Here is a 27,311-nt window from a genome sequence, read left to right on the forward strand (position 1 = left end):
TCAAGCAGTACATTTACATAAAATTAATGGTATCTTTTTGGATACCATTTGGATACCAGGTTGGGTTTGGGAGTTTGCCCCTTCTGGTAAAATTGTAAGGATCCTAGATCTAAGATGTTTTGATACATACCTTGAATTTGTTTTCAGACTTAGAATCTAATTCAAATGCCCTTTCTTCCATGAAACTTTCCTGGACTCCCACAGTTCATAAAATCCTCTCTATCTTATGTGTATACATTGTATATCATTTGATACCTTTCTATGATGAATTTTCTATATGTTTTATATAGCAAATTGTATGTACATTTTGCCAAGATTTATATAGGCATATACATGTATGCATATATATATACGTATATGTGTGTGTATATATATATATACATATATCAGAAAGTCATGAGAAGCCCCAATCAAGAATTAAAGGCAAGTGCCACACAGGGAGCATTAGTATTGAGGTTTAGGGGGGCTGGGACCCCAAAATAGCAACACACAGGTCTTGTATGAATGAATTCAACCCAAGTTTTCTTTCAGCCAAAGACAAGGTTTATTAGAACTCTGATAGAAGGTGGGCATGATTCTAAAAATCAGCATGGGTAGGTATGGATGGGTCACAATCTGCATCCTTGGAAAGACTTCCCCAATTGATAAGATCAGAAATTTGTATATATGAGCATTTACATATCATATTCCCTTACTAAACATTAAACTTCAGAAAGTAAAGGAATGTGGCCTATCTCAAGTGAATAAATAGTTCTTCAATTGAACTAAACTAAGTTGAATTTAGTTAGAACTTTAGAATTGAAAGAGTACATAATTAGGGACAGCTAGGTGGCACAGTGGATAAAGCACCAGGTCTAAGTCATGAAGACTCCTCTTTGTGAGTTCAAATCTGGTCTTGACCACTTACTAGCTGTATGACCCTGGGCAAGTCTCTTAAGCTGTCTGGCCTTAGTTTCCGCATCTGTAAAATAAGATGGAGAAGAAATGGCAAACCACTAGCATGACTGAACAACAACAATATAATTCTAGAGCCAAAAGGTACTTCAGATTGTTTTTCACCCTGAACATCATGAAATCTTTAGCCAATTAAGTAATGGATTTAAGATCTTTTCCTGATGAACTTACTTCCTTTTTTGTTCTGGATGATAATACCGAAGCACAAGGAATTTCCCTCCTCAATCTTAGGTATAAATACTTTAATGCATTTTGTTATGATCTTCTAATACTGACTCCCTGCAAGTGGTGAAGCCACCTATTTAGCTCACACGGCCATTACTGACTCTAGTTTGTTTGTTTTCAATTTTAGCTCATATGAAAGTATTGAATGTTTCACATGAAACGAACTTTCCTGCTGGGCTGGAGAAGGAAGAGGTAAGGAGTGGTCACTGGATCAAACATTCAGGTTTTGTTTTGTATATAAATTTCTATTCATAGGCTTGTCTCCTTTCTTTATTGTCTCACATTCACATTCAGTACCAGTTCCTGAGGACACTCTCACATTTTGAGAGAGACTTTGCTTGGATTTATAAGATCCTTTTGAAAATGAACAACCTTTCAACAGAATTAATCAAGACTGAATAAAAATCTATTAATCACATATTGCATGCCAGGCATTATAGTAGGCAAAGAAAATACAAAGATCAAAACAATTAATTTCAAGAAAGAAGGCAACTTGGAACCATATGAAAGAATGTTTCAGATTACTAATAATGGCAAAAATGCAAATGTAAACAACCCTAAGGTTTTACCTTGCTTCCAGAAAATTAGCAAATATGACAAAATATGAGAATAGTTAATGTTGAAGGAGTTTTTGGAAAAGGTAGGTAATATTAATGCATTGTTGGTAAATATGAGAATTGGAATCACCATTTGGGTAAGCAATTTGAAATTTTCCCAAGAAAATTATTGAAATGTTTATGCCATTTGAACCAGATATTCCACCAGCAGATACATACTAAATGACAAAATGAAAGACCCCATATATACCAAAATATTTATAGCAATACTTCTTGTAGTAACAAAGTCTTTGGGAGGAAATAGATACCTATCAGTGAATGGCTAAACACATTTTGTGAAATGGATGTAATGACATATTACTGTACTGTAAGACATAATAAACACAATGAGCACAGAGAATTGTGGGAAGACATATAAACTGTTGCAGAATTAAGTAAATAACCAATATAGAAGTGACTACAGTAAGGTAAATGGAAAGAACAGAGCCAGAACTGAATGTTGAGAAATTATAAAGAAAAAACAACCCCATAGAAAATCTATGAGAGATGTGATATGCTTCTTTGTAAAGGTAGGGTCAATGGGTGTGGAACATTGAATACAGTGTCAGATACATTTTTTAAATTGATGAATTTTGCTTATTTTTTCCCTCTTTTTCTTCTTTTAAAAATTCTTTGTTATAAGGAATTATTCTTGGGTGGGGAGTGGACATATAGGTGATGTAAAATCCAGGTACCAAACAAAATATATTTATTTAAAGAATTAGTAACTTGATAGATGCAGAGAAGCATTGGAAGACTTAAATATACAGATTCATAGTATAGCAAGCAGAGACAGGAAAGCAATGTGTATAATAATGACAATAATGTAAAAAGAAAGAAACAACAAAAGACAACCTGACAACCAAAATGTATTGCTGTGAAATTATGACCAAGTTTGGCCCCTTAAAATGATATATGATGAGATATTTCCACACTCCCATCCTTCCTTTACTGAAATGAGAGATCATGGGTGTGGGATACCACATATATTAGACATTTTTTAATATTCTGTTTAGTTTTGAGAAAATTTTTTCTTCCATTATTTTTCACACTTTATTATAAAAGATAGATATCTGGGAAGTATGGAGAAAATGATGTAGTGGGAAATGTAAGTTATGCAAAAATAAAAGGTATCAATAAAAATTATTTTTAAAGAAGAAAGAAGTTTTGAATGAGTTTTTCTTACCATTATATCCATGTTCTATGTGTGGTAAGCTGAAAATACCACATATATCTTCTTTTTAAGTTTTAAATAATAGTGAGCCTTTGTACAATCTGTATAACAGAAATAAAAATGAGTCCAACAAATTAGCATATGTTATGATTAAGCATAGTTCTGAAGAAACTTAGGAATAAATATATTGTCAGGCTTCCTCAATGACCACTTCTGGTTAACTCATCTCACACAGATCCCTTTGTCCTCTGAATTACAGCCCTTAATATTGCTGTCACTCAATTTATATTTAGTCAAATACTGCTATGTACGGTTAGTTACACATTAACATCTATGTCTTTTTTCCCCTGGAAACTCCTTTGAGCAGGGCATTGTCGCCTTGTCATGGAGTGGGAGGTGCAGGTGTTCCTTTTTTCCTATTCATATACTTGATCTGCATAATGTGTCCCAGTGTCTGATGGAATTGATTTGCAGACGATTTAAAGTTGCCTGATTCCTTCTAGAGAGTTAGATTATATTTCTTGGGGTGGGTGGAGGAAGGAGGAAGGAAACCTCATATTCTTTCTAAGAAGCTTCAAAGGGCAACTTGGCTGGGGGAAAGGCACAAGTCACCACCCTAACTCAATGTCAGGCCAGAATCTATTATACTTCAGGAGCAATGAATAATAAGCTGAAGAGCAGAAGCTCTAGAGAGGAAAATCAAAGGTAAGTGAGTCTCCACAAACCTGAGCCCAAGGTGATGGTGTGAATTTAGAAGTTATTTGAGGAGCAGCACATTTTGAAGGTTTCCTCTGTGCCCTGTTCATAATAGTGAGAACTAGGAAACAGCTAAATCCGGTGAAGAAGAGGTTGTAATATATTGTTGTCAAGAGAAAGCAGACTCAATATGGGAACAGGAAAGAAGATATGGAACTAGTCTGAAGGGGACCCAGAGGGGAAACTTATTCTGACATCTTTGTGAATTAACAATTGCTGAATAGATACTTGGTTGTTTTGTTTTGTTTTGTCATTTAGTGACATATGTTATCTTCCTTCATAGAATGTAATCTCCTTGAAAACAGATTTGTATCTGTCTTTGTATCCCCAGCTCCTAGCACAGCATCTAATAGGTAGTAGGAATTCATAAATGCTTGTTTGATTGATTGAAAACTTCCTCTAGGGGGGCAGAGCCAAGATGGCGGAGTAGAAGCACAACCTTCGCGCGGCTCCGGCTTCCACCCTCCCCAATCCATGTAAAAAGGGGACTCTAAACAAACTTTGGAGCTGCAGAACCCACAAAATGACACAGAGAAGGTAACCTCCTGATGAGGACAGCCTGGCAGGCCGGCAGGAATCAGGCAGCACAGCACTCTGGGAGCCAAGCCCAGCCCCATGCCGAGGCTTTAGCCCCAGGGTGGGCCTGACCAGCCTCTGGCTGGAGGGACTCCAGATCATCAGCAGCTGTGGCCGTTTCCAGATTTATCGATACATAGATGCGTAGGACAAGGTGGGAGGCCAGTGCAGTCTGGACTTTGGGACCCAGTGAGTGCGTGGCTTTTACCCCCGGGGCGAGAAACCGCTGAGACGCCAGCACAGCCAGCCAGCACCACGTGGTGGCTTCAGCTCCTGGCCTGCAGAGTGTAGGGGGACCAAGCACCAGTCTGAGGGGTAATCGCTCTTGCTTTAACCTGCTTGGATCTGGATTGCAGTCTAGGGTGGAGGTCCTGGGGTGTGTGTCTAGCTTGCCAGAGTGTGTGGAGACCTCAGAGAGGGCACCCATCTAATACCTCTGGCAGCTGAGAAAACCCCAGCGTTTGGGATGAAAACTCCCCTGTCTGGTGGCAGAGTCCTACTGTGGCAAAAAGCCCAAAAGTCAAATAATTGAGTGGCAAAATGAGTAGGCAAAGGAAACAAAGCAGACAGAAGATTCCAACATTATACTATTGGGGGGATAAGAAGGAGCAAGCCATGGAACAGGAGGAAAACAGTGAAGTCACAACTCCTGCACCAAAAGCTTCAAAGGAAAATACAAGCTGGTTATAGGCCATAGAGGACCTTAAGAAGCAGATAAGAGAAGTGGAGGAAAAATTGGGAAGAGAAATGAGGACAATGCAAGAAAATTATGAAATGAGAGTCAACAGCCTGACTGAAGAAAATAATACCTTAAAAAACAGACTGACTCAAATGGCAAAGGAGGCTCAAAAAGGCAATGAGGAGAAGAATGCCTTAAAAAGTCGAATTTGCCAGATGGAAAAAGAATCTCAAAAGCTCAATGAGGAAAATCATTGCTTCAGAATTAGATTGGAGCAAATGGAAGCTAATGACTTTATGAGAAATCAAGATGCTGTTAAATAGATCCAAACAAATGAAAGAATAGAAGGCAATGTGAAATATCTCATGGGAAAAACCACTGACCTGGAAAACAGATCCAGGAGAGATAATTTAAAAATTATTGGACTACCTGAAAGCCATGACCAAAGTGAGAACCTAGAAAGCATCCTCCAGGAAGTCCTCAAAGAAAACTGCCCTGATGTTTTAGAACAAGAGGGCAAAATAGAGGTTGAAAGAATCCACCGATCACCTCCTGAAAAAGATCCCAAAAAGAAAACTCCTAGGAATATTATAGCCAAGTTCTGGAATTCTCAAAATAAAGAGAGAATATTACAAGCAGCCAGGAAGAAACAATTTGAATAGTGTGGAAACACAATCAGGATAACCCAGGATCTGGCAGCTTCTACACTGAGGGATCGAAGGGCTTGATATTCCGGAGGTCAAGGGAGCTGGGATTAAAACCAAGAGTCATCTACCCAGCAAAACTGAGTATCATGTTTCAGGGGAAAATATGGTCATTCAGTGGAATAGAGGATTTTCAAGCATTCTTGCTGAAAAAACCAGAGTTGAATAGAAAATTTGACATTCAGATACAAGAAGCAAGAGAAGCATGAGAAGGTAAACAGGGAAAAGACATATACATATATGTCTTTATATGAGGGTATGTGGGCATATGAATACATATGTGAATGTGTGTATATACATTTACAGGTATACATAGATAGAGGGCACGGGACCAATTTAACAGGAAGGGATGATACTTAAAAGGTGAAATTAAGAGGTGAGAGGAATATAATGAGAGGAGATGGGGAGAAACAGATTGGGGCAAACTATCTCATACAGAAGAGGCAAGGGAAAATGGTTACAATGAAGGGGAAGAATAGGAAGGTAAAAGGGAATGGGTCAACCTTATTCCTATTGAATCTGGCTTGAGGAGGGAGGGAAATACACACTAAATAGGGGATCTCACCCTCCAGGAGAATGGGGGGAAGGGGATGAGAGGGGGGATGATGGAAGGGAGGGCAGGCTGGGGGGGAGGGAAGTTGGAAGCACCCACTTTTGAAAAGGGACAGGATCAAAGTAGAGAATAGAACAAGTGGGAGGTGGGATAGGAGGGAGGGAAATATAGTCAGTCTTTTACAATATATCTACTATGTTATTGTTTTGCATTAGCCGCACATGTACAACCTATACTGAACTGCTTGTCTCCCCAGTGGGGGTGTGTGGCGGGGGGGTGGGGAGAAGGGAATGAATCTGGAATTGAAAGTTTTAAAATCAAATATTCAAATATATATGTGTGTGTGTATACTATTATTAATACCATCTTACATGCAATTAAGAAATAAAATATACAGGCACTGAGGCATAGAGATCCACTGGAAAAGTCGAAACGGGTATGGGAGAAAATATGGGAGAGAGCAGATTGGAGGTGGGGATATCCTGTGGGACTGCTGCTTTGGGGGGATGGATGGGGGAAAAACAGGGAGAAAATTTGTAACTCAAAATCTGGTGGAAACGAATGATGTAAATCAGAAGTTAATAAAGCATTAAAAAAAAAAAAAGAAATGAGGAGCAGAGGGACTTCATAATAACCTGGAGAGACTTATATAAACTGATGCTGAGTGAGGAGAGCAGAACCAGGAGAACTTTGTACACAATTACAGACACATCGTATCTGTGATGACTAACTTTGATAGACTGGGCTCTTCTCAGCAATACAAGGTTATAAGACAACTCCAAAAGACTCATGATGGAAAGGGATATCCACATCCAGAGAAACAACTACAGAGTCTGAATGCAGATTGAAGCAAAGTACTTGCTCTCTCTCTTTTGTGTTTTGTTCCCTCTTTCTTATTGTTCATTCTATTGGTTATAATTCTTCCTTACAACTTGACTAATTTTTAATGTAAAAGTATTTGTAGAACCTATATTTGATTGCATGCTACCTTGGGCGGGGGAGGGGAAGAAAAGTTGGAACTCAAGAGATTGTGGAACTGAATGTTGTAAACTAAAAATTAATTAATTAAAATTTATTAAAAGAATTATTAAAAAAAAAAAAAAGAAAACTTCCTCTAATACACTGTGGTCAGTGTTTTTAAAGGTAGAGAACTAGTGATAGTACTCTGGCCTAGTCAGTGGATACAATTTCTAGCGTTTCTGGGTAGAGACTTGAGCCGTGCAAAGTATGGGGATCCCTTAAAATGAAACCCATTTTAGGTGATACAGTGAATGGAGTACTGAAGTTGGAGTCAAGAAAACTTGAATATAAATGCTATCTCAGATACTTACCAGCTATGGAACTCTGGGTAAGTTACTTAACTCTTTTCAACCTCCATTTTCTCATCTGTAAAGTGGGGATAATAATAGAATCAACCTCAAATTTTTTTTAAAGATCATCAAAATATTTTGGAGATACCTTGCTTCCCAGAGCTAAGAACTAGAAAGCAGGCTGTGCCCTGAGCTTGGCATAATATTAATCCTCTGCACTCTGGATGATATCACCCTCTGGCAAAGTATATTGCTTGGACCAGTGCCAGTTGTTCATTGAGGGATTTAGTTCCCCTTATTTCCCAGGGTCATCCATCACACTTTCACAGTACCTGTTCCTTGTAACTGCCAGGTACTGCACTCCTGTTCCCATCACAGAACTCTGGTTCTGTACCCCACAGAGTAATCATGACCCCCAAGGCTTGATGACAATGATGCCTCATCAGTTCAAGAAATGGCAGCCATGAAGACTGTCTCAAGATGTAAGAATGATTGTGTTGTGGACCAACCCCTTTTATGTACATAAGTGGCCTCCGCATCAGCATCACTATACCCCCTTCTTAGGAAGAGGGACTTCCAATTGCAAACACTATTTTCTGCACTCTGAAATTAATTAAACTTCTGTTTATATCCTGATTCTCCTGTCTCTAGCCTACTTTGTAAGACTCCAGCCACCGACAGGTTAGAGGCTGCTTCCCATCCAGTTGACAAGATCAAATGAGGTAAAATGTGAAGGACTTTGTAAATCCTTATAGAAAAAAAAATTCATAACCCAAACCTTTCTTTCCATAGACTTTTTGACAGTAAAGATAGAGAGTTTTGAGGGGAAATATTTTCCCTCTACCCCCAAAAGTGAATTAGTAGACAAGAGCTATACCTCTGATCTGACTGTGACCTTTCTCTTTCCATTTCTGTCACTGTGACTAGAAGACAGAAAAGTTAGGAATAAGCCTGAGAGAGGATTGTCAATAGAAGAAATATTCTTGCCCTCTCCCTCAGTTCACAGATCCCCCTCCTTATGGTACTCAAGAGAATTAAAGACTTGACTATAGATCTTTTAGCAGCATGGTAAACATGTAAAGCAGCATGGCCAAAGTAAGAGAAGTTATGGGGAAGCAGGTATATTTTCAGTAAGAAGTTTTTCAATATTTCTGCTTTGAGCAATCACCCAAAGTATTCAAGTTTGTAAGAGCCAGTAACATAGAGAGTACTCCCTCTTTGCTCCTCTGAGAAGTACTTGTAATCCAACTTCTGCTATGGAGTGAATGGTTATTTGAGAGCAAGATCAAAAGACTAGAATTCTACAGCTGAAAGAAATCTTAGATCTTTATTTTTGTTGTTTTAAAAATAAGAGGATATTTACCCAGACAAGACTTAGGGTTTTTTCTTATTATTTTTTGTGGATTTTATTATAGTTATTCAAGAAAATATCTAAGAAGGGCATTAGCAAGATAGTGGAGAAGCAGTATTGGGAGTTTCCTTAGAAAAAACTCCTCTAAATAGATTTAGAAAATGTACCAGACTGAATCCTGATGGGAAAATCCAGAAAAGTCACAATGAGTCATTTGTCCAACCCAGCTCAATGCAGAGAGAAAAATAGGGAGGTCTGCTAACACCAAGGAGAGGTAGGTAACTCTGGGAGCTTATTGCATGTTCATACTCCTACACGTAGGGAGAGATTGTGCACCAGCATGAGTTCCCAGATCCCCACTGGGGCACCATCAGACCCACACTGAGGCACTGTGATGAACATTAGTGCCAACTGGCAACTTTAACAACCACTACCCAATTCTGGGTCCTAGAAAAAGGAGCCCTGCACACCAGAGTGGTGTTCCCAGGTAAGGAGAATACCTGTGTGGTCCACTGAAAAAAAGAGGAAGTTCAAAAGCCAATAACAGCAGCAGCAATGTTGTGGAGTCCAGTCTGCAGAAGAATAATCATGGCAAGAATTGAAGACCAAATAAGAGCCCATAATCCTGCCACTCTGAGTTAACAGAACTTTCTAGCTGGGTGACAGGGACAGAATCTAGCAGCAGTCTACTCTTGTTCAAACCTAAACCCAAACCCAAAGACTAGAAGACAGAGCTTGCAGAGCTCAGATAAAGGGGAAAGTAATCAGATTTTGCCCTGAATTAGACCTCTTCAGGAACACTGAAAGCTTGTAGATCCTCAGTTTATGACAGAGATCCTAGACCAACACAATGTTCAATATTCCCCCAGAAAGCAGCAACAGGAGCATTCTAGACCTTCCTTCCAGCAATGCCATAGAATACAGCTCTAACTTCAAATCCAAAATCAGGACAAACATAGGCTGTAAGAATTATTAAACAAAAAAGTGAACCCCACTTTAAAGAACTGCAATAGTGCCAAGGAAGCTCAAAATCCAACTCAAAATAAGAGAATGAATCCAAAACATCTGCAAGTAAAGTCTCATGGAAAAACACAGTTTGGGTACAAACCCATTGAGAATTTTTGGAAGAGATGAAGGAAAAGTCTTTTTAAAAAGTTGTTAAAAGGTTATTATAAATAAAATGAGAGCATGAGGGGGAAAACTGAGGGAAAAAATGACAGCTATGAAAGGAAGAATTGAAAGAGGAATTAACAGGTTGCTAGAAGAGGTACAAAACCTTGCCTAGGCAACAAACTCCATAAAAATAGAATGGACCAAATAGAAGCCAATGACTCCATGAGACAACAAGAAATACTAAAACAATGTCAAAAAGTTTAAAAATAGAATAAATTCTAAGGCATGTTATAGCAAAAACAACTAATATGTAAAACAGATCAAGGAGAAAAAGTTAAGAATTATATACTATCTGAATGGTATAAAAAAAAGAGCCTAAACAATATTGAAAAAAAAATTTTCAAAAGAAAACTGACCAGAGCTTTTAGAACAGAGCAAACTGTAAATAGAAAGACTCCTATCAAAATAACCCCCAAAATGAAAACCCCCAGGAACAGACCACAAAATCCAGAGCTTCCAGGGTAAAAAAAAAAATACTGCAAACAACCAAAAAGAAAGAATTCAAGCAATGAGAAGCCACAGTCAGGATCACACATGATTTATTAACAAACACCAAAATGGAGTGGAGAATTTAGAATACAATATTCCAGAAGGTGAAGGACATTGGGGTTAAGCCAAGAATAACTTAACCAGCAAAACTAAGTGTAATGCTACAGGAGAAAAAAAAAATGGATTTTTAAAGAAATAGAAGACTTCCGGACATTCCCAATGAAAAACCAGAGTGACATAGGAACTTTGGAGTTCAAACACAGAAGTGATGAGAGACACAAAGGTAAACATGAATGAACAATAAAAAAGGACTAAACAAAGATAATCTGCTTACATTGAAATGTGGGGAGATGAAACATAAGTCCCCTCTAAACCCCGACATCATCAGAAGCCACAGATGGAATCCAATTAGACAAAGGTTTGGAATAGTTCTGTCATGTCTTGTTGATCTTAAGAATGGAAAGAAGGAAAGGAGAAAGAATGGGGAAGGAAAGGAAACGATGGCTAGGGAAAATTATCTCACATCTATAAAAAGAAAAAGAAGGGGGTGGGGTAGAACAACTGACACTTGGGTTTTACTCTTATCAGAATTGATCAATAGAAGGAAGAACACACATATACATATACACGCACAAGTACACACACACTGAGTATGGAAATATATTTCCTACAATAGGAAAATAGAACAGAAAGGAGAGAAGCAAGGAAGGGGAATTAAAGGGAAGATGAAACAAGGCAGGGATTAAGCCCAAGTAAACAAATTCTCAGGAGACATAAAATATTTACAACTCTGTCAATGGCAACAAAAAATGGGAATCTGAGGGTGATGATCATAAATTGAGAAACTGATGTACAATTTGTGGCATCTAAGTGTGACTATAAGGAACTTTTCTCGGTGTACAATGATTACAAAAGGCCTGGTAGAGAGGGGAAAGATTCAGAATGTAAAATGAGAAAAATGTTTTCAGATAAGGACATTGTGAAAAGCTGTTTTGATTGATTATACATATTTGTAATGCATTTAGTTTTTCTTTTGTCCTCAATTTGACTGGAAAACATGAAGGTAAAAAGGATTTTGGATGATTGAACAAAATATATTTTTAAAAGGTAATATTATTTGTATGGGCCTTAGTTGTAAATATTTTACTGTATTTTAATTTTACCTTCCAATATGACCTTCTAGGGGCAGGGAAGCTACCTATTTGGCCCATTACACCATGATCTTCTCTCCACCTTTCAGTGAATTCCCTAGGTTGTTTTTTACTTTTTGGACCTGTGCTATATTCTTTTCTATGGAAGATACTGGGAGACCATGTTCTGTGCATTTTCCCCTGGTGGAGTGTTCAATGTCTTGTGTCCCCACTGAGAGAACAGCTTATGGAAAGTACCTAAAAGAAATTGACTAATGAATTTGGTCTTCAAGGTCAGCAAAAGATACAACTGCAACTCAATTCAACAATTATTTATTAAGTGTCCTCTGTGTTCAGAGCATTTTCTGGGTGACATACTCGTAAAACTTATAGAGCCTTATATAAATGTGAAGATTGCTAGGCCCTGGTCAACAGATGTGACTCCATATTTGACAATGTTTGAGCTACCTGTGTACTGGAAAGTTCCTATGTACTGAATACAGGTTTAATCTGCTTAATTTAGGCTAAAAATGTCAGGCTTTCCTGATCATAGTCAGTTGGGCTAATTTCATTCATCTATGCATGCAAGGTTAGCAAACTTTCCAAATCACCTGAAGGATGGTCCAGGTTACCAGCTGATCTACTGCTCCTAATGTCCCCTCCCACTTAGTCTCTGTGAATCTGCCCCGAAACTACAATCAGATTGAGTGGAGACACTCTGGGCTCTTAATCACATAGAATTGTGGCATTTCATGCTTGCTCATGGAACTGAAGGATCAGGGAAAAACACTTGGATGTCTACAAGTAATTAGCTATCTGACTTTTGATCCTTCAAATGCTTATGTTCCTTCTTCATAACTCATTCATGATTGCCTCACAGTATGATGGTTCCCTGCCCTCAAGGTATTTTCAGTCCAATAGTAGCATGGAAGATATATATACATACACACACACACATATGAGCTGTGCTAAATTATTTAAAGGTGTATAAATAAAGTGCTATATAGAGTCCACTGCCCTAATGAGGGCAAGGTTCCTGGAGCTTTGCCCTAGTTGTACCAAATTTTGAGAGTGAAGAAAATCCTTGCAGTCCTTCAATAGGACAGAAACAACAAAGCTTAGCCACTAGTTGGCAAGAATTAGTTAAAATAAGAAGGTATCAGATAGTCCACTACTGCTTCCTGTAAGCCATATCCAAGTTGAGCCCCTCTTCTCCTTTCCACCTCATCATGGAAATTCTCCAGCAATGTCCAAGGGTACCTGAAACCATACGGGCAAAGCCATCACCAACAACATCCTGTGTTCTTTGCTGCCCTCCCCCTTATGTCCTCCTCAACAGGGTCCAATGTTTCCTGCTAGCTATTCCCCCTGACCATTAGTGTCTTGGGATCGCTTTTGCTTACATGTGCATACACACACACACACACAAACACACACTATGCGTGTACCTACAAAGTAGTTTGGTGTTTGTTTGTTTTCTGAGTTTTCCACCACCACCTCCCAAACTAAATCAGGGATATTTTGTTCAGTTTTCCCCAGGTATAAACATCACTAGTTATGACTCTGGCAAAGCCTAAGGTGGAAAATAGTAAGTAATGGGATAGGTAATAGAAGATTTTAAATAGAAAGTAACATAGATAGATGTAATTCTTTGATAGATCTCTGAACTCATCAGTATTGAACTCCTTCATTGGGTCAAGTCACAGCTTCTCCACTATTCTCAATCTATATCCGTCTCAATCATGTCATTCTACAAATTCTCCATAGAATCTACACCCAAAATACAGAAGGCTTTCTTTGGATTTTTACAAGGATAACAACACAGCAAGGTCTATCACCCATATACTTATTGCTTGATAGGATACTGGTCCATTTCCTTTTACAGTCAAATGTATCTTAAAGATAACTATGGTACCATTTCTCATGTATAAATCATCACTGATTTTTTAAAAATGCTTCAGTCTTTTAAAGGTGTTAGGCAACATGGTATAATGACAACAGCAGTGGAGTTGGAGTAATCTAATACTTAGTAGGTGAGGGATCATGAGTAAGTCAGTCTTTGAATACCAGTTTCTTCATCTATGAAATATAGAAAAGAAGACCTGAAGGCCCTACCTCACAGAGTTTTGTGGGGAACAAATGAGAATATATGCGAAGTGTTTTGTAAACCATTAAATACATGATAGATTTTATATAGAGATCTATATAATGGTCTATATAAATTTTGGTTATTAATATAATTATTTTAATATAATTACCATCAATCTTAGCATTTCTCTTTGCATCATTTCAAATCTGACTCTTCTGAGATCATAGTATTCTCTAACTTACAGGCATAAAGCACCATGGGAGAATATTGCTGTTCAGAAAGAGCTGGACTTCTGCAACAATAATTCTATTCGGGGCATAGAATTAAGGTAGAAGGAAGCTGAAATGAAATTAAGTCGACATTTTATACCTTAAGGAACTGAGGCTTAGAAAGATGACTTGCCCAGCATCACGCAGGTACTAAGCAAAAGAGCCAGCATTTGAACTAGGGCTCGAAATCCAGAATTCTTTCAACGATGTTAAAAGCAAGATAAATTCTCAACTCATTATTTAATATAGTTGGGGCCCAGTTCATTGCCCTTCTGAAGCACCTATCCAAGAAACATACACACACATACATACATACATAAACACACACACACACATATATACATATATATATCTTGGATGTGTATGTATATACTTATATATGTGTGTGTATTATGAGTGTATTCATATGTACATATATATGCATGTATATGTATACACACATACATATACACATACACATATAGACTAATTCAATGGGCTACTCCAACTGAATGTCATAATCTGAGTCAATTTTTTTCAATCACTTTGTTGTTGTTTTTAAGAACTCTTCTAGTAGTTATGGACTTTAGTAATGAGACTTTGTGGTATTTCAGGGCTGAGAGGAATTAGTATAATAGTATCTATTAATGAAAGCATTTGGAAAACTTGGCCATTCTTAGAGAATCCATCCATTCCAATTCTTCACAGAATATCCTCAAAGATCCTGGAAAACATGTTGAAAGAGAATATTTCCTACTTTTATGTCTTGTCTTATAACACAGTGGATTGTCAAATAAATTTATCTCTGAAATTGTACCCTCCACAATATCTCACATTTCTCTAACCCTGCTTTGGAGATAATCTTGTTTATTGAGGGCATTGAACATTGCATTTAGGAATTAAATCAACAAGTATTTAGTGAGCTCCTACTATGTGCTGAGCACTGTACCTGCACTGAAGATACGAAGAAAAAAAAGTCCCTGCCTTCAAGGAATGCAAAATCTAATAATGGTGGGGGGATACCAGATGCAAGCAACTAAGGACAAAAAGATAAAAACAAGATAAATTGTAGATAAACTCAGAGGGGATGCACTAGAATCAAGAAGGTTCAGGATAGGCTTTTTGCAGAACTTAAATTTTTAACTGAGACTTGAAGGAAGCTAGAAAAACCCAAAAGCATAGATAAGGAGGGAGAGAATCCAGGTATGGGAGACAGCTAATAAAAATGAATAATCAGGAAATGGCGTGTCTTGTTCCAGGAACAGCAAGGAAACCATTGTTAACTGGATAATTGGAGCACACTGGTAGAAGTATAGAGTATAAGAAGACTGAAAAGCTAGGAAGGGTCCAGGTTAGTAAAGAATTTTTAAAGTCAAACATTATATTTCATCCTAGAAGCAATAATGGAACATTTGGAGCTTATTGAATGGAGAAGGGGTTAGCATAGGTAACATGACACACTGTTGGTACTATTACCCCCTTGTCCACTGAAGATATCTACTTAGGGGCGGTTAGGTGGCACAGTGAGTAAAGCGCTGGCCCCAGAGTCAGGAGGACTCAAGTTCGGTTGTGGCCTCAGACACTTAACACCCACACAAAAAAAACTAGCCGTGTAACCTTGGACAAGTTACTTAACCCCAACTGCCCTCCAAAAAGAAAAAAAAAAAAGATACCTACTGAATGCTCAAAAAAAAAAAATTTGTAAAATGACCCAATGGCGGCCAAATTCCCTTCCATTCTTTTCATCTTTAAACCCACCCCCCCTGGGTAAAAAAAAAAACAAAACAAAAAAAAAAAAAAACCCACCAGTTATTTTAGAACTCTAACAGGCTTCTTAAGGATAACTATTAAGAAAAATTGTGGAAGTGTTTAGAATTTACCCTTGATGTTCCAAGTCACTTCTTTTCAATTCATTCAGTTCTTTTTTTTTGGGGGGGGGGCTTTTTCGGAGAGGGGAAGGCAGGGCAATTGGAGTGAAGTGACTTGCCCAAGGTCACATGGCTAGGAAATGTTAAATCATTCAGTTCTTTTTAAATTCATGTATATTTCTTTGTTTTTATTACAGATATACTTTGTTTGGGTATAGTAAACATTTCCTAACATAGACTCAAGCAACTTTTCCCTTCTAAGTGCTTTTGTGTCATTAACCCTCCCTGAGACTCAGTTTTCCCATCTCTAAAACAAGAATAAGTAATAAAACTTGCCCTGCCTACCTGACAGAATTGTGGGGAAGAAAGTTCTTTGTAATCTTAAGGCACCATAAAAGTGAGAAGTCTTTTTTTTTTACTTTATCAAATGCTTTATCAACTTCTAGTTTACTGTAATGGGAATGCAAATTTAAAGATCTTCCCTGCCCCAAGGCTAAAGTGCACCTGGAACCTGGGGTGGGAGGCTTGTTTTTCAGTAGATACTTTTTGATTGGCCACTGGGTCCAGAAGGTTGTTACATTCTCTGAGCCAGGAGCAGGCTATATAAACCCTGATTTGAGGCTCTGTTTCGGGGCTCACTTTGAGAAGTGTTCTGTGATTTGATCAGATGAAACTCTGGGAAGCCGTTGTTGAGAGTCCCCCGGCTTTGAAAAACCCAGATGTTGATTTGGTATGGATGTAATGGTTGGACAGTTTGGAAACTGTCTACTTGATCTGTTTCTCTGTCTTGATAATTCTGTCTGTGTATTCTGAAGTTCGGGGTGCTGACCTTTTTCCCCTGAACTAGGTAAACGATACATATTTGACTGATTAAAGTAAGCTTGTTAACCCATTTAGAGTTGCTTTCCTTTTATCAAAGCAGATCCAAGAACCTGTGTTGGCAGCAAACCCTGAGGATGCTTGGGGTGCTTGCTGCTACATTTACATCATTCATTTCTGCAAGATTTTGAGTTACAAATTTTCTCCCTGTTTTTCAAAGTGAGAAATCCTATAGTCATAATTATTAAAACCACAGGCTGAGGCTGATACCAGTTCTTTCTAGACTCTTCAGTATTGCTTAAAATAACTAAAAAGTTGGTGAGCTGTTATTTGTAAATAATGGAAAGGTGTGGAAGAGGACAAAATGGAGCCCTTGTGGTCTTCTTCCTGTAAAATCAATACTTAGGATTTAGTAAGCATTTTCAATATCTCCCACTTCTCTAGTTCCTTCCCATATGTCTATGAACATGAGCAGGGCCCTTCAAGTCTGAAATAGCCTTTCTTTGACCTTTTTTCCTCATTCTGCTTTCATTCCATCTGTTGCCTCCCTTTCACTGCTCTCCTAGGGCAAACTTGTCTATACCCAATATCTCTACTTCCTCACCACCTACTCTTTACTCAACACTGTGCAGTCTGGCTTCCACCCCCACTATTCCAATGAAATTACTTTCTCAAAAGTCACTAATGATCTCCTAATCAGCAAATCTGAAGACCTTTTTATAGTCCCAATCCTTCCTGTTTTCCCTATAGTATCTGAAGCTATTGATGACTCCTTTCTGCTGGATTCTCTCTCCTTTGGCTTCAGAGACAACACACTTTCCTGGTTCTGCTGCATCTCTAATCACCCCTTCTGTCGGCTCCACTGGCTCAACTTCTAGAAAATTTAATGTGGGCATTCCCCAAAATTCTATACTTGACCCCCTGCTCTTCTCATTCTCTGTTCTTTCTCTTGGAAAACTCATTCATTCCCAATGCTTCATTTACCACCTCTGTGCATATGTCTCTCTCTCTAGTTCTGACCTCTCTTGTAGCTATATAACTCTGTATCTCTAGCTGCCAGTTGTGAGATTCACCTCAAATTGGATTTTCATTGTGGCCTTGATTCAACGTCCCAAACTAAGCTTATTTTATTTTCTTCCTTTTCAGTTTGCTATTCTATCATTGTCATCACTCAGTCAACCAGTCTCCTGTGTTTTAAAGTTTATTGTTATATTTGACCTTTGTATTTCCTTTCCCTCTCAAATCAATTCTACCACTACAATCTCTCTCCCATCTATTCTTCCTTCTGTATTCCCATTGCCTCACCTCACCCTGGCATTGATCTTCACTGTCACCTTCCCAGATGATTACAATAGCTTCCTCACAGATCTCCCCTCTTCCTGTCTAACATTCCTCCAATATATTCCAATCAGAAAAATCTTCCTTCTACTTAGATCTGGTCATGCCATTCTCTTAAAAACTCTTCACTGGACACCAAGTAAAGTTCAAAGACCTTTTCATGGCAGTCAAGGTTCTTTATGATCTGAGGACTCTGCCTTTGCAGTTTTATTTTATATTACTCTTTTTTTGCCTATCCTATGCTCCAGTGAAAAGGTAGTTGCCAGAGGAGACAAAGAAGCAATAGCCAGAAAAGTGAGAAGACACTGTAATGTCCCAAAGGCAAAGGAAAGTGAAGATTTCAAGGAGGAAGTTATCAGTTAAATCAATAAATATTTATTGATGTACAAGCCACTGTTTTAACTGCTGTTATTAATGTAATGATGGCTAGATGGAAGTACATCCACGGAGCATGTCCATAGCTCCCTGACAATTTCTAGGGATGAGTGTGGCTCAGTGCTTTTTTTTGCTTTTTGGAGGGGGAAGGTAGGGCAATTGGGGTTAAGTGACTTGCCCAAGGTCACAGGGCTAGTTTTGTGTTAATTGTCTGAGGCTGGATTTGAACTCAGGTCCTCCTGACTTCAGGGCCAGTGCTCTATTCACTGCACCACCTAGCCTCCCCATGCCACCTAACTGCCCCATGGCTCAGTGTTGAAGGGATTATTGCTTTGAGAGACGGCAGAAAACTCTGAGGGACCTCTTGGTCCTCTGTCCCTTAACCAAGTGGCAGGAACAGGAGGTGGGGGGCTGAGTGTCTGTTCATTTGCTCTTTCTTCTTATTATCCTCCAAAAGTCATAGCAAGCAACTCTCTGGTGTTGGCGTGAAAGGACTGCCACTGCTTCCACATGACAGCTAGATAGTAGGCCTTCCCAGGCACATTTGAGCTTGGGTCTCTGACTGTCTCTTCTGCTTTGTGTTACTTTTCCTGACTGCAGGAGATACTGAGATGGGCCATTCAGGAATGACAAGCTCAGGAGTTTCTGGCTTCCTAAGCTGGTGCTGCCTATTCTTTATAAGGAGTCCCCAAGAATAATATATTACTTCTTAGAGAAGGTGACCATCAGCAGGAGAATAAGTCTAAATCCTGGCTGTTTTAGAAGATGCAGACCTTGAGGGAGTCCGTACAAAGCAGAGTCAAAGGCAAAATGTCACTCAGCAGTATTGCAAACATCTTCACGTTTTTAATGTTTCAAATCTCAACCTCCCAGGAGAGTGAAACCGTACTTGTAAGCTGTTGCTGCTTGTTTAAGTCTTCGAATGCTTGTGAAGCCTCTTGTGTTAAGCATTTCTTTTGTGTGAAGGAAATAAATAACTGTCCTACATATGATTCATGTGGTGCATTAAATACTTCTCTACTCCCTCTCCTTTTGAGGATACCCCAGGCCTGAGCCAAACATAAACTTTAATTCATTCTTCCCAGTCTTCGGGGGTAGGCTTATAAAGAGCCAGAGAATTTGAGACAAAGAGCCTGATCCTTCTCCCTAGAGGTCAGGCTCCCCCAGTTCCAAACTGAATCTGTTGGGGTAAGGGAGGATCCAAAGTTGAGAGGGGCCCCTTGATGAAGAGAGATTGGACCTCAGTCTCCCAGGGTCTAAAAGTTGTCCTCTGTGTGTTATTTAACAAAGACAAAATTTAAAAAAAAATTTCATGTTTATCATGTCTAAGTGTACTGCCCTCCATTTGTCCCTACTATACTAATTCTGTATTTCTAAGCATATCTGTCTTTATCATTCTCCATTAGAATTCTCATCCACATTGCTGACTATGCCTCTCTCCCACCCTGAGTATTATCCTGTGTATGCCACCATTCATAACTTGGAGGAAAAGGTTGACCCTGGGTCCTGGTTGAGCTTGAATACCAGATTGGCTGGATGCCCTGAAAGGGTGTATTCCCACCACCCTCTCGCTGGCCCTGTTGTTCTTGCTCAAGCCAGGCCCTGGGCCAGAAATGACTGAGCCATGGTAACTAAGGTAAGTGAGATGCTTATGGAATAAATGATGATCAAATCCTTGGGCATCCTGTTTAAAAGCTAAAAGGAATCCCATGAGATCCCAGCCATTAAACACTTTAAGGTGGTACTTTATAAATGAAACCATAGGACATACTTCATGCTGTCCTGGCCCAGCTGTCTCTGACTAGAAAGGGAATGGCCATAAAAAAGAAGAAAATCTTATTTTCCCATTTTTATGTAAGACAAGAGAGTGTAGTGCATGATGGATTCTTTTCAAACTTTTTTTATTATTACATATAAGTAATTTTATTTTCTAGTAATGAGTCTAAAATAACCTAGTCTTTCTGGTCCTTGGTTATACTATATAATTCCTTCTTCCAGTTCTCTGAAAAAATAGAATTCACTCCTCCAATAGTCTTTCCAGAGATGCAGAGAAGCTAAAACTGGTATATAATCAGAAAAACAGAGAAGTTTATCAGTTTAAGATTCAATGTGTCAAACCATTACCAGTCATCTAGTATCATTTGTATTGGGGAGGAGAGGGTGAGGACTAGAGAATAGTTGTTGATTTTTTAAATGATTTAATTAAATTCATAAAATAAGATTTAGGTGAGGTTGAATATATTCAGACTCAAAGTTCCCTATATATTTAGAGCTCAAAGCTCTGAGTATAATGTCTTCTGCTACTACTTTCCCCAAAGTAAGGAGGGTCCCAGAGGCTGGGGACTGACCACTGCTATCTATCTGAAACTAAGTCAGGGGAAGCAGGGATGCCAGGTAGACCTAGGGTACATGAGAGAAGGAGCTGCTAGCCTTTAAGGCAGCATAAAGGGCATCACCACCTGGAAGAGGCTGGCAGACCATGAAACCCAGGGCACCTCCAACGTGCCCAGAAATTATGCCAGTAACAGATGAGATAGGAGCTTTCTTTTTAATATGTTCAATATTTCCTTCCTACATGAGATGTAGTATGGTTTAGGGACAAAAGCGCTCCCTTTAGATTCAGAGGAGCTCCATTCAAGTCCTAATTGCACCTTCCAAATTGGATAGTTATTGAGCAATTTATTTTACTTCACCAAAACCCAATTGTTTGCTCTAGTTTGGGTTTTTTTTTACTATCAAATGAAGAGGTTGGATTAGATAATCTCTAAGATCTCTTCCAGCTCTAAATCTTATGGGGTCTTCCAGGAAGAAGTCTTATTCTTATTGCTAGGAAGTAAGAAAGTACCTTTTTTATTTCATGCACATTCATCAAAGTGATATCACAGCAAGAATTTCATGGCCACTAAATCCCATCTACCCATCTCAGAGCTACTCTACATGTAGTAGGCACAAATTACATTCACATAGATCTCCCTGTGTGCCATAAAGTCAGTCTTATCACATGATTATGTGTGACAAGAGAGAGAGATGACAGAGATGAGAGATGGGGGAGGGGAGGGAGAGAAAGAGAGGGAGGGAGAAAGGACAGAGAGACAGAGCAGACAGACAGACAGACAGAGACAGAGACAAAGACAGAGACAGAGAAAGAGAGAATGGTAAGCACTGGGACACAGAGGGTCACCAGATCATAGATTTAGAGGTGCAAGGAACTTCAGATATTAGCAGCTTTTTCCTTTTACAGATGAAGAAACTACAGCTCACAGAGACTGAATGACTTACTCAGCATCACCCAGACAATAAACATCAGCACCAGGATTTGAACATGGCTCATCTGATTCTAAAACCAGTGTCTATGCCACTGTCCCACACTGGATCGGTCATTGAGGGCATTCCAAAAAGGACCACATGTTCGGCTCCACAAAGGCTGTGCCTCCATGTGAAACCCAAAGACCTTCCCAGCTCCTCTACATTCCTAACCATTGGAGATAATCGATTTCACCATGAAACTGCACAGTATACATTCCTGACAGGCAGCATGATCTAGGGGAAAGAGCACTGATAATCGAGTCCAAATATTTGAGCTTACACTCTCTAGTTGTGAAAGCATGGGCAAGTCATTTCTTGAACCTCGGCTTTCTCATCTCTAAAACTTAGAATCCCCTTCTTTGAAGAGGAGGTAGACTGTGGGTGGCTGAACATTGCACATACTGTCAGAATCTGTTCATGTGCTGCTTAGCCCTACCCTGTGTACAGCCTCCCAAGCTGGATCTCGAATGACCATGCCTCAGAAGAACTGAGCCACCCAGATTGAGAAATCCCTTTCAGGGATAGTGCTGTCCTGATTGATGAAAGAAGTCACCATATCCAAGCATGCTTCCCTCTTGCCATCTTCTTGCCATATGTTCTCCCCTTCTTTATTTCTTGCTAATCGACAACTAATTAAATCAACACTATGCTGCTTTCATTAAAAGCCTGTCAATCAACTGCCTTATGGCTCCATTTGCCATTCTTGTCACTTTTCAGATCAAAATATCCTTCCCTGACCACCATTCTGCCTTACTTTTTAATTTGTATTCCCCAAGCTCAGGACAATGACAGAACACAGCAAATACTTAATATAATGCTTTTCCATTCTTTCATTCATTAATTTTGCAGAACTGCTTTATTTCCATCTCTGTTTTACTCTTTGTTCCCAGGGATAGCTATCTATGGAGAAGAGAGAGAAGAGGGCTTGTATCTAGAAACAAAAGTGAAGTAAAAACAACAGATCTCAGTATAAATTATTTTGAGGTAATTTTTGCTTTTAAATAAAGACAATTTGTTGTTCCCCAAGTCAAACTATTCCATTTAGGGCCAGCAGTAAATGTTAGGAAATTTTTCCTTATGCTGGGTGCTAGCTCCCTCACAGGGTTATGAGGAAATTGCCCTCAACAAGCTTACATTCTGTAACAAGCATTCTGGGTCCCTTCCTTCCTCTGCCCCCAACTCTCAAGGAAAGAACTGATCCTTGGCTCATCCCGAGGAAGAGCTGAGGAAGGACCTGGACCAGAGGGCTTAAGACAACAACATAAACACATATAAGTGTCTTACACACAAGATATGTACAACATTATTACAGAGTAATTGCAGAGAGGAGACACTAAGAATTGGGGTAAACAGGAAAGGCTTCCCATAGGAGGTGAGTTGTAAAGGAAACTAAAAGGGAGTCTAAAGGATCAAGGTTCAGACTAAAAGCTTTCCAAGTATGGAGAACAGGAAAGTTATAGAGACAGGATACTTACTAACCACTTAGCCAGAAATGTTGATGATTCAGTGGACCTTTAAAAGAGGGGTGACTCTATTTTATCTTCTATCTCTTCTATTTCTTTTCTTTTAGGTTACTTCAAACACCTTACTGTTTGTGCTAGAGGGAAAGGTACATGGTCTGCCTAGGCAAGCCTGAGTCTGGGTTTGAGAGTGCTTCCTGCATTTATTCTTTCCTAGTCTTAGGTGAATGAGTGTTGATTCCAAGACAGATGTTCAGTTGTTTCAGTTATGTCTGACTCTCCACAACTCCATTTGGGGTCTTCTGAGTAAAGGTACTGGAGTGGTTTGCCCTTTCCTTCTCCAGGCCATTTTACAGATGAGGAAACTGAGACAAACTGGGATAAGTGGCTTACCCAGGGTCACACAACTAGTAAGTATCTAAGGCCAGATCTAAAATCAGAAAGATGGATCTTCCTGACTTCAGGCCCAGAGTTGTACCTTCTATACCACCTAACTGCCCTTACAGATATGTTAAGACAGGTATGTCCAGGAATATAGGCCACTTTATAAGTCTGAAAGGTTTAGGGATCCTGGATCCTTTGATCAGCGCTGCCTGATAGCAGAGGAGTCCTTAGAACTATTCCAATGTTTCTTAGAGAAGGTGACCACTGGTAGGAGGTGAACCCAAGCCTGACCTAGACTGATTTTTAAAGGGTGCACTTTGTCATCTGGACAATGAAAAAAAAAGAAACATTGTACTGGTCTTCAATATAAAATTTCCAGTACAAAATGGCTCCCCAGAGCCCACATCTTTGCATATTTAGACATCCTTGGACAATGTCTATGTAGCCTTCCCACAAATTGATGTAGATTCCTACATTTATGGCTTAACCTCCCCATAGATTGTAATAGTAATTATAATTTGCAACATATTGCTTATGTCATATCAATTTGAGTTGTGAGTCTTGTGTATATAGGAAATTAATACCTGCTTCATATCTAATTCATATTGTATGCCAAGTATCTTTCTACTCCTCTTCTTTGGAGAGACCCTGTACATGAGTCAAAACTTAAGCCTCACAAAATTTTCACCAGAGCATCAGGGTGAGAGATGTGGTGAATTGGAAAAATATGAAAAAAATATAATTCAAAGTTAGACTAGCCAAGGCCTAGACCCTATCTAAAATGCATGTGTGGGTCTAGACCAGAGAGACTGTGTATGAGGGAGGGAGAGAGGAATTGCTCTTTGGATCTCTTGGACTGAGCCAGTGGTTCTTTTTGTTAAATAATAAAATAAGGAGTTTTATCATCTTGATTGAGTCTGGGGCTGCCTATTCTTTGTGCATAAGGAAAAGGAGGCATCATGGTCCTGAACTTAGGACACAGTCGCTTAACAAAATTGTTCTGTAACCTCTATCTGCTGTTTTCCATGTTAGATAGCCTGAGAATCATACAGGGGCCTACATTTATACTAAGTGGGGTTACAGGAGACGTATAATCTCTTAAGAATTTATTCTAGGGGAAATTAAGGGGATCCCCATCAACTGGAGAATGGCTAAACAAGTTGTGGTATATGCATGTTATGGAATACTATTGTGCTATAAGAAACGAGGAGCAGACGATCTTCATATTTACCTGGAGAGGCTTAAAAGAACTGATGCTGAGTGAGAAGAGTAGAACCAGGAGAAATTTGTACACAATTACAGACACAACGTATATGTGATGACATACTTTGATAGACTGGACTCTTCTCAGCAATGCAGTGATATAAGTCAATCCCAAAAGACTCATGATGGAGAGAAATATGTGCATCCAGAGAAAGAACTAGAAAGAACTAAGATTATATCCAGGTGGAAGTAAAATACCTGATCTTTTTTCTTCTCTTATTTGGTTTTATGTCCTCTTTACCATTTTTCATTCCAGCTGGTACAATCCATTCTTATAACCTGACTAATGTATAATGTGAAAGTATTTACAAATCCTATACTTGACTATAAGCCGCCATGGGGGGAAGGGGAGGGAGGGGGACAAAATGTGAAACTCAAGGAATTGTGGAATTGAATCCTGTAAACTAAAAGGAAACAAACAAATTAATAAAAAAAAAAAAAAGAATTTGTTCTAGGGATGAATGGCTGATGGCCTTCCACAGTAGATTTTGACCCTTTGAATAACAGGTTGTGCCTTTGTGGCGGGGCAACACCCAGCAGTATTTCAGCATTTAATTAGCAATATTCCTACTGACCTTTGGGGCCAATATGTCATCTCTTACCTTGATGACATCTTGACATTTTTGTCCCAGGAGCAGCATCAAGAAGTGTGAACCGACATGTGTGGTTGCACAATGGCTGGTTTATGTGGTGAGTTGGAGAAATGTGCTTTTCATAGTCCCCGGTTAAGTTTCTTCCAACTGATTTTAGAACCAGAAATAACAAACAGAGCCAGAGAGCAAGTAGGGCAAATGCAACTGACCAGTACCTCTGGGGGGAAACGTTTTGCAGTCTGTCCTCAGAACTGCAAACTCCTTTAAGTATTTTATTGTGAGGAACTTGCAACTGATGAAGCCCTGACCTGGATCTTAAGAATCAGGAGCTGGGTTTCACTGAGAATTAGGACACGAAGAGGCATCTCCTATCTTGAAGGAAGCATTTATAAGAGTCCCATGGGTGTGGCAACCTGACCTTTACCACACACTCTCATTGGAGGTTGGTGTATCAGTAATCGAGGAAAATGTTCATGTGAGGAGAATTACAAAGGAAGAGGAGGATCTCAATTCTCCCTAGGCCATCATGATCCTTGATAATTTGGAAACCATCAAAATCTTGAGAGTTTGGAAGACAGTGTTTGTGTAAGAGCTAGAATATGCTTTGCCCACATTCTCTGATCCCAAGGCATCCTTAGGAGGGGAAATTGTCTGGATCTGACTGTCAGTTTCTTGCTGTTAATGTCTCATTCATGTTAAGATTTCTTAGTTCTAATTCTTATCCATACTCTTTAGGTCTCCCTTATGCAACTGACAGCCTACTCTCAGCTTGCCTTCAGCACAAATTTTTTATTACAAAGTAGTTCCTAAAATCCCACATCTTTGCATGTTTGGACAATACATTGCAAGCTACCCCATAGTAATATAGCTATGTGTCTACTCATGTTAGTCCCCAATAGTAGGTGATGGTACATGTAGACTGGCACGCGTAAGGCAAACAGTTATACCACTATGGGATGTCTTGTAGAGTGTGCCAGTAGACTTCCATGCTGATCATAGGGAAGACAGAGATGCATCATACTATAGAAAAAGATGAGTTAAGGGAGATGTGCTAGGGAACCTAATTTTGGACATATATCTCAGGAGTCTGCCTTTCAAACTATATTCAACCCTAACCACACACACACACACACACACACAAGCACACACACATACTTTTTTGTTGTATTTTTAAAAATCTTTGTTCTGAGCTGCCATAGTGTTCATACTGTCCTAGACAAAAACATGCCTATTTTCAAGCATGATTTAATGTAAGCAAATATTAAGAAAGGAAAAAGAAATAAGAAATGTTATCTTATAAGACATACTCTGTATTTTATGCCAAAAATCTGAGAAATATGAAAATTTTTATTGAATCTGAGTCAATGAGCTTCACATAATTCATTGAGTGCACAATGGACCAGAACCCAACATAAAGTTCATTTTTTTTTAAAGCAATCGGGGTTAAGTAACTTGCTCAAGGTTACATGACCAGTTATTTCTGGGTGTGGTGCTGAGTGTCTGAGCCTGGATTTGATCCAGGTCATCCCGACACTGGAGCCGGTGCTCTTACTCGCTGAGCCACCTGGCCGCCCCTAAGCAATTGGGGTTAAGTAACTTGCTCAAGGTTACACGGCTAGGTGTTTGTGGGTGGGTGCTAAGTGTCTGAGCCCGGGATTCGATCTCCAGGTCATTCCAACACTGGAGCTGCTGCTCTTACTCTCTGTGCTACCTGGCCACCCCAATAAAGTTCATTTTTTTAAGTTAGCATTTATATAACATTTAAGGTTTGCAAAGTGCTATCAATAGATAGATACATAGATGGATAGATAGATAGATAGATAGATAGATAGATAGATAGATAGATGATAGATAGATAGATAGATAGATAGATAGATAGATAGATAGATAGATAGATA

General features: G+C 39.1%; 1 long non-coding RNA gene across 1 annotated transcript in view; it reads right to left on the reverse strand.

Annotated features, from left to right (window-relative positions):
- Positions 1-602: 602 nt before the first annotated feature.
- The window catches only part of LOC138151001 (uncharacterized), a 48,505-nt gene continuing 21,796 nt past the window's right edge, over positions 603-27,311 (reverse strand). Inside the window, exons 3-5 of the long non-coding RNA XR_011165718.1 lie at positions 7,549-7,603; positions 2,962-3,050; positions 603-961 (exon numbers count right to left, since the gene is read on the reverse strand). This is a non-coding gene — a long non-coding RNA (uncharacterized lncRNA). The remainder of the gene's footprint in view (positions 962-2,961; positions 3,051-7,548; positions 7,604-27,311) is intronic.

Source organism: Petaurus breviceps, unplaced genomic scaffold (genome assembly GCF_028583685.1).
Source record: "Petaurus breviceps papuanus isolate PSGF00001 unplaced genomic scaffold, PetGlider_PUasm1.0 140, whole genome shotgun sequence".
Taxonomy (NCBI): Eukaryota; Metazoa; Chordata; class Mammalia; order Diprotodontia; family Petauridae; genus Petaurus; species Petaurus breviceps.